Source organism: Apteryx rowi, unplaced genomic scaffold, assembly GCF_003343035.1.
Source record: "Apteryx rowi isolate R43461 unplaced genomic scaffold, aptRow1 scaffold_147, whole genome shotgun sequence".
Classification (NCBI taxonomy): domain Eukaryota; kingdom Metazoa; phylum Chordata; class Aves; order Apterygiformes; family Apterygidae; genus Apteryx; species Apteryx rowi.
The window spans coordinates 1,720,035-1,729,126 of NW_020447719.1; positions in this window are offsets into that span (position 1 = coordinate 1,720,035).

Below are 9,092 nucleotides of genomic sequence, written 5' to 3' on the forward strand. Positions count from 1 at the left end.
ATGTCTGATTAAAAAATGAAGAAGCTGGAAAGGGTAAGAAGCTGTCCTCATGTGGGGTTTGGCTGGCACCATCCAGACCACAGCATGTAACCCAGTGATACAGAGTCCAGTCTCCCCTATATTGTAAGTGCCCTTGTAACAGTAACACACTTGCCTAGCTAACTCTCTCAGAGGTGCAATGATGCCAGCTGATCCACCTGAGTCTGCTTCTATCCCAATCCCAGCAAAGTCTCAGGAGTCTGGCCTGAGAAAGCTACAGGCTCATCAGTAAGGTGAGGTTGACAACAACTCCATTTCCTGTCCTCCTTCTCCCTGGCACTCCTGCAAATTACCCCTTCTTTCCATTTCTGCCTGCCAAAATCTCATGCCTTGTAAAAGTGGTACCTGGGCATGATAGAGCATGTGATCTAATGTGCTGTTGGCATATTTTTGATGATCTGAAGGACTTGACATTGTGATCATTGGTTTGCTGTATGTGGCCTTTAGACATTTGATTTGTAGCTATCATTGGGATTTCAGCCCCTGAACCACTGTTGTTAGGTTCTGCAAGATTTGCTGACTTGTGGCATTTCACCCCACATTGTGTATCTGACTGACAACACCTGAGGGCTCGTCAGAGCTTGTAACAGCCTTTGGTTTGCCAGCAGAAGAGGATGTCTTCAAGTGCATATCCGCTTACGTATTGCAGAGACACAGCAGCAATGTGAGACATGAACATGGTGTTCAAACCTGAACTAATATCCATTACTTTATATAATTATATATGTATATAACTGTACAGAAATATGCATCATAGAAGAAAGTGGAGAAGGAGAAACAAGAAAACATGGGCTGATAAGAACTGTAGGAGGCAAGGGAGGAGAGTGGCCTGCCCGTGCAGGGCCCAGGCACATGGTCTCAGCTCTGTTGGCTTGTCCAAGCGCTGAGCACTTTCCAGCAGCACTGGGGCTGGGGAGGAGAGTTAGGAGCAAACCACTTCTGCGCTATCATCCCTGCTCCCAGAGGATTTATGAGCTCAAGTGGAGAAACCTGCCTGAGGAGCCCTGGCTCGCTGCTGCCTCAGCGAACGTGTCTCCTCAGAAACCACGGTGCCGGGAAAGTATCTCAGCAACGCCTAAACTCTCCTCTAGGAATTAGAAGCAGTTGTACCTATGTTGTCTGCATTATTTCCATTACCAGGAATAGCCAACGTCCTGTAAAAGAAATCCATATGTCGCTTTTTCTAATGTTAAGAAAGCAGACACTTACTGTACTGACCGTTCCCTCATAGTGACTCGCGGCTCAGGTGTAATGGATGATGGCCAATGGGAGATGTTAATCCATCCCCCACAGCTGCTGTCTTCAAATGTATTTTCTTTTCAGCACAACACACTAAATAGCATGTTTTAATGTTGGGTTTGACAAATGCACTTGGCTTTTTCATGTTTTGTTCCCAGAAGGGAATGATCACTTCAAAGGGAGCCATGAGATCGGTGCTGATCACCTCTGAGAAGCCTTCCTCCATGAAGGAGATTCTGACATTGTCACTTCAGCTTTGCTGTCCAGGAACAAGAAAGAAAACTCCTACTCTTTGTATAAAAGTAGTAAGACAGTACCATAAACAACTGGCAAGGATGAAAAACTGAAATGCTTTCTCCAGAGCCTCATAATTGCTTACAATCATTTTTCCTAAAGCACTTCTATTTAATTTTTGAGTGAGTTCATGTAAGTTTTGAAATTTTGATTAAAAGTGGAATTTAATTTTTCAACTTTTCACATTTTCTTTTTATCTTATGACCTCTTAGTAGCAGTACAAATTATACATTGTATATGTGATATGACACAATGTTTTATGACATATCAAAACATTTTACTTTTTTTATTGTATTATTTTATTTTTCAAGTACAAATGCAGCTGCTACTTTGTTTTACAGTCCCAATCTCCTTCCCTGCAACATTAGTAGGAGACACTTTTAGATCAAAGTGCGATGAACTGTTTCGATCCATCTGACATAACGGCTGCCCATAGTACGCTCTGAAAAACAAAGTAAAAGAATTCATGTAAGCTCATGAAATATTTTATGCATCTAGATGTTCAAATTATGAGCTATGACTCCTGGCATAGTCATGAGGTAATTTTAAAATCAAAATATTTAAAATAATAAAAAAATTATGAGTTAACATCTTGTTTTAAAGCACTGTTTATACAGATTAGTAAAATATGTGAATTGAGGAGGGGATTTCTAATTTGTAGGAAAGCTTGAAATGACTTTTGCTTGTCTGAAATAAAAACAAATTTCAACTTGTTGAAATTCCCTCCAAAGTGCAAATTCCTGGATCTAATCTACTCTGAAAATCACACAAAAAACATTTCGGATTCTTATGGCAACAGATCAGAACAGCATCATTCCTTTCCTTCCATATGGCAAGGACGATGCCAAATAGTGTCCGGCGCGTGGAAAAAAAAAATTGTCTGTGAATTTTTGTCATACAAAGAAAAATAGCTTCATTGAAATGATCTGTTCAGAGCATCACCCCTCCTACTGCAGAAGGTGTCACGTGGCCGATGTAGCTGTCTTGAGGCTCGGTCCCACGCTGCCAAGGCAGTGCTGGCTCTGCGCAGTTGGTGGCCACAGCTCTGGTCTCCGAGGGGCCGACGAGACCCTCTCCAGCCCTGCTGGACTTGGCTGTTGCAAACTGCCAGCTCCAATCATGGCTCTTTTTTACCCCAAAGCAATCAGTGAGGTGTGTCATTCAAACCAGTCCCATGACGCTTGGTTTTAAGACCCTCTGCAGAATATAAATGCTGTCCTTTCAGTGCCCCAAACAGGTGAGCTTTTTGCAGTAAAACAGCTCATCTGACTTGCCTTTTTTTGTCAGCAAAGAGGGTCCGTGTTTCCAGGAGTTTGCAGGGTGCAGACGTGACGACCACTGAGGGTTGGACACTTGGCCAGCTGGAGACCACCCCTGGGCAGAAGCAAAATGTCGAATTACTTCAGAGCCTATTAAAAAGTAGAAGGCCTAAAAAGTGTCCTGCATTTGGAGCATAAATCCTCCATGACTCTTTCCCAAGGGCCTGGGGCAAACAATCAGTGCGCAAGAGTTAAAAAGTCTCCAAGAATGGCTCTGTCATGAATAAGAGGTAGTAGTTCAAAGAAAAAATGACAACAAAAGCTACTACCTCTTATTCATGACAGAGCTATGGGGGAGAAAAAAAGAAATTTGCAGAAATCTAAGCAGCTGCCCTGAACTCACCATTTTTTAAAATGAATGAAACATTTTTTTCCATGTTACATCTCCAGTGATTATGTTTCTGCTCTGCTCCTTTGACAATCTGTGAGATGAATTTGAGACTGGAGACATCTCACTCAATTTGCATTCATTTTAGGGCAGAGTTTAAAGTATCTCTTGCTTATGGATTTCACTATTCTTTTTTTCCCAATAAATTATTTAAGTCTCTTGCACACTTAAAATCTTCTTTTTTAAATCAAGCTGTCACAGCCTTTACACTTCCACTTGGAGTTTATTTTATTCCTAGATCACTGTAACGGATACAATGTCTTTCTTTCTGATAAGCAGACAACAACATCTAGAATAAGAATGAAATTCTCAAGATCATTCCATGAAACATGCTTATATACATGCTAGCAAATTGGTTTTGTGTTCCATGTTCATATTCAGTTTAGAAGATATAGGGATAAACCAAAATGTGTTGCTAATTTTGTTTGTGTCTCTGAGCATGTGTGTGTGTGTGAATCAGAAAATTATGTAACTAATGGACTAAGAGTAAGAAGTACTAAGCATCTTGAAATGAAAAACTAATTCAGTTTTAATTTCATTCCTTGGAAACTGTAAATTTCACCGTTCATAATATCTGCTACTGGAAAGTGAAACAGGAAAAGGAAAAACAAAATTGGTAGTAATTCTTAATCTTAGTAGCGTTGTTCAAAAGGGTGCACAGACCATGAATAAGTGTTTGGTCTCCAAGCAATCACACACATTAACAGCGGCAAATCACCTTTCATTTACATGAAAGGAAACAAACCAAACCAAAAAAACCCCAAACCCCCAAGTCCATTAATCAATAAAATAATGAATGAATAGAAGCCAACGCCCAGGGAGCCCAAAGCGTTGGTCCTAGGAGGGAGCAGAGCCAGAGCTCCTTGGGGCAGAGGCCTGCCTTCTTCTACCTGAGAAAAGGAAAGTACAGGCTGTTGTTTGTTCCTTGTCTATGCGGAGAAAATGGACTTTTTGTACAGCCTTTATAAGCCTGTAGGACTGCACTAAAAGGAGATGTTTGCCTCACGCAGTCAATTTCTGTCACCCGCAGCAGCAGCCCAGCAAGGCTGAGGGCACCAGCCAGCTCACCGGCATGGCTTCCCTGCACTTGGCCGAAGCTGTGGCTTGAGACCCGCGTTTGCGCATGGGCCGGCTGCCACCTGCGAATCGCTCAACTCCCCCAGTATTGCCCGTTCCGGAGTTCTCTGATACAGCCGTCGCGCAGGAGCGCTCCCAGCGCTTGTACACCTGGTGGGTGAGAAGAAACTGTTCCTCGTCAGCCGTACAGCAATACCCAGAGAAGGGTGGAGACTAATGTCTTTTCCATTATCTGAAGAGCTCACAAAACAAAAATTCCTCCTCCGCTCTCCCACCCAAAAAAGGTTGGAGCCTCTCTGGAAAGCAGCCTGGTACCTAGTGACACGAAAGCAGTCTCAGTCCAGCACCAGGAAACATCGAGAAGGAGCTGACAGAGCACCTGGGCACTGGATGTGCATCACAAGGGTAATTTAGGGCTACATTGAGGGAAAACGACCCCAAAACCTCCATGTAACTCGTATCAGTGCCTGTAAGGCCAGGGGTGTTTGTTTTAACTACAACGTTTTCTTCAGAACCCACCAAAAAAAGAGAAGTTGTGCTATTTCGACTTAGTTCAGAAGCACCGCTGCCACGGCTGAGCTCATGACGTCGGCCCCTGCCTTCTGCTCAGAGCTGCTTGGCGTCCAGGAGTGAATAATGCCTGTTCCTAAATCCCTTAAGGACCAAATCCCTGACATTAGCCCAACTCACTGCTCTACCTTTTTGTAGGGGCCAGGCCTTATGTTTGAGAGGATGAATTTTTTAACGGATTTTATGGCCTACTGAGTTCACGTCTGGCCACATATGGACACAAGCTGCAATAAGTTATTTCAGTTCTGAGGAAGTGTTTGACCTTGGAGCAGAACAAAGGAGAAAGCAAAAACCTGCTGCAAAGGAATTGGCAGTCTGTGGGTCTGATGCTGCATACGCACCCCATAGTGTTTATTGTTACGAGTGTCTCACCAGCAGCAAGTGGACTGTAATAGGGAACTTGCCTAATATTTGATCCTGAATATACTATCAACAAGCAAAAGTTGTCAGCATGGTAAAGTCTAAATATCAATATCCTAAATCAGATCTCAAAAATTTATGTGATTTTAAAATTTACAATAAAAAAATAGCAAAAGTAGGGGTTTCAGTCTACATGTTAGGGTGAGCTATCTCTGTGATTTCAAGATTATCTTTCTTAGGCATGAAGTCTACAAAGACATGTTCTAGTTACATAAAATGTGAGATTTTCATGAAATCACAAGACTTCAGGAGCTGGAGTTTAGTGGAAAACAATATATATCGTGAGATTCACACTAAAATTGGGAGAATGAGTTATACTGCAATATGAATACAGCACAGGTGTGTAGAACTATAGCAACTTTGTCAGGAAACAAAGTTTTGCATTAGAAATGCATTAAGCCTGCATTTCATGCAAGTCCAAAAAGATGCTTATTTGGCTGTTGAAGAAAGCCAACAAAACCTGTATAGCGCACACTGCGCTCCCCAAACCTCCATATTACTGGGATAAAGGCAACTAGGAGGCAGCTGCCACTCAAAGCTGCATTGACACTGTGTTTTCACAGGGAGCTTGTGCCGGGGAATATTAAGAAATCTTTCCCTTCAGTTTCCATATCAGGTTTTCAGATCAGAGCTCTTCCTGGCCTGTCCTCCTCCAGGCTGCTCACAGTGTGGAGTGCTCTTTTCCTGTTTACCCTTACATGCCTTTTTATTACTAAGCAGGATTTTTTTTTTTTAAGCACACTCAGGCGCCTGCTTGTTTTTTCTAAAGCTCTACAGGGATTTGCTGGCGTCTTTTGCGGCAGGTCATCCTGTTTTCAGACAAAGTTCCTGTCTTGTTAAAAACAATCATTTCTGGATGTCTCTGTACAGCTCCTGCCTTTAATCATCCTGAGTCCTTGAGCTATGCAATCCACACTACAAATATTTAGGTTTTGTTTGTTTGTTTGAAGCTGGAAAAAAAAAAAAAGGAAAAGCCCATAGAAAAATTTTAAGCTGCCAACCTTCTGCAGGACAGAGAACCTCTCTACACAGTGTAACGATACGGACCAGCTATGCACAGGCTGCGCTACACTTGGGAAGAAGACTATGAAGACTATACCCAGGACAAAGACTACTAATGGAAAAAATGGCAGCAGCATCAAACCCCTTACTGCTACCCAAAATGACCTTGCTGCTCCCAATAGGATGATTTATCCAGAGGGAATTTGCAACCTGGCTGCTGAGGACTGGCTTTTGGGTGAGCACCTGCCGGCGCACCTCCTGTCAGCGGCTCTCAGACCCACAGGACATAGCTAGTTGGGTGGGACTGGCCAGAGTAGGGGCTGGAAAACCCTTTGGGCATAGTCTGCCCTCTGAGCACCCAGCCGAAAAAAAGACCAACACTGTCTTGTACAATGACAATAATTTTCAGAGCAAATCAAAGCTCTGCATGGCTTTAAAATTCATGTACAGGCAGTAACATGGCTACTATAATGCTATATAACTTGATGTTTTTTAATTCGATGTTGAGAGAAAAACTCAGACAACGGTCTGTCATGTTTCATTTATTCTCATTCTGTACATGCCCCTATTACTGTAGCAAGGGCAACTATCCAAAGAGTACATCTATCCTGACAACACCTCCTGTGAGTGAGGGGGCTGATGTTTTTTTAATTCCACTGAGACTGCGACAGATATTTTGCATGGCCTAGTTTGAGACAGAGACAGGAGATTATTTTCCCTGGCTCCCTTTTTAGTGAATGGTAAAGATCTGCTTCTTCAGAAGGGCACTTAGTGTCCTTAAGACAGGATTCCCTCCTGAACTGTGCTCTGTGGGAGTCTCTCCTCATTAACTGCTGAAGGAGGTTAGCGGCCTGCCTTTTAAGAGTTAGACAATGTGAATAAACTCTGAATAAGTGGCAATAAAAGATGCCAAAGTGTTTAACAGGGTATTAAGTACCTTTTGCATCTTAACAGATGGGGGACCTCGGTCCACAGAAGGTGATATGTCTTGCCTTAAACTAGTACTAGAAATCAGGTCTCCTTTATCTTGCTTTGCAGATGGGCTTGCTCTGCATGCCAGGCTGTGCTATTGCCCACAGTGCTGCAAGGAGGATGCAGCGGAGGAGAGGACTGCATCTCTGAGCTCCTGAGCTAACACATCGCAGCTCCTCACCTCTTGGGAAACTGTTATTACAATAGCAAAAGAAAAAAAGAAAAAGCAACCAACTTATTTTCCTTAATGGCTCCAAATTTGCACTACAGCAAGCTGTATCTTAAAGGGTCTTGGGTCACTATCTTGGAGCCATTTACTCGCACAGGGAAAGCTCAGTTTCAAGTGTTCCTCCAGGGTTTTGTGTACTGTTATGTCCCAGGAGGTGATGAAATGTGTTTCAAAATATGTATGTCTAAAGGTGTCACTGCCTGCAGCTCCATTAAGAGAAAGGGTTTATTGTGTGCTTCCTGATGCTGCACACTCATGCAGAATGATCATCAATCAGAGTTTCAGGCTTTGGTAAATTTACCCCTGACAGTTCTTATAGGAAGATGTTACATAATCCCTAACCCAAATGCTTTGATCTCCTCAGTCAAAGTCAATATGTCCAGCTGGATAAATAACATTAAGCCCAGCACTGCTTCCTGTGCAAGTGATAAAAAATTAATAAAGCCCTGACTTTCAGAAGCACAGGTGCTTTAAATCAATGGACTACAGTTCACCAAAGCTATTAATACCAACCCTGGGAGCCCTCAGGAGAAGCAAAGAGCTTTGAAATTTTCATGCTCCTTCATTCAGAACTGGAGTTTAAATGAGATCACTTTTACATGGCCACAAACACTGAGCCATATTCTGGGCCAGAATAAATCAGAATAATGCTATTTGCTTAACTGGACCAAAGTCACACCAGCCCTCCTCATATTATCACAGACCCTCTTCCTGGGCAATAGCAGGGCTGGCTGGGCTTGGGCAGATTTCCTTCTCTTTGGCTTACCAAACTCTTCCCCCTGCCCTCGCTCTGGCTCTGTTCTCGTCTCTCAGCTACAGCACCAATAATCTATTACAGACTCTGTCTTACTGCCCATTCCCTTCCTCCCCAATAATAATGACATTCCTGAAAGCTTGAGATAAATATCCTGTTATAAAACAGATGATCAGGATGAATATTACTTTCATCCTCTAAGTCACTGCTTGTGGGGGAGTGGAGATAGTCTGTTTAACCATATGGATGGTTTTCCATCACTCACAAATGTCACTGACAGCAGGGCAAAAATATTTTTTAACATGATCTTTGGATTACTTCAGTTAAAACCCCTAATTCTTGGAAGGTAAAATTCGCCTTGAACCAAGGGCCACCCAATATAGCAAATATAGCACACATGTTCCTAGGAAACCCCTGAAAACATAGACTTTTCAGAGGAATGTGGACGTAGTGCTAAGAAAAACCCTGGAGAAAATCTTTTGATGTGCATATCTCAGGGACTGATTTTGAATTGCTCTAAAATGATACCCCATCTTCTTTCTTCCAACTGGGTGCTGACTATAGATTCCTGGAAGTGCTGCGCCTTCCAAAAGCAAATTGCTTCTGAGAAAGCCTTTAGACCTGAGGGGAAGAAAGGAGTCAGAGAACACAAGCTTCCCAGCCTCTTCTCAAGAAGCATATAGTACTTCCTCCAAAAATGAATGAGACCATACCCACAGAGAAGTCTGAGGCGCCTTCCCATCCAGCAGTAGAAACAAAAACAACCACCTTGAGTTTCAACAACTGTTC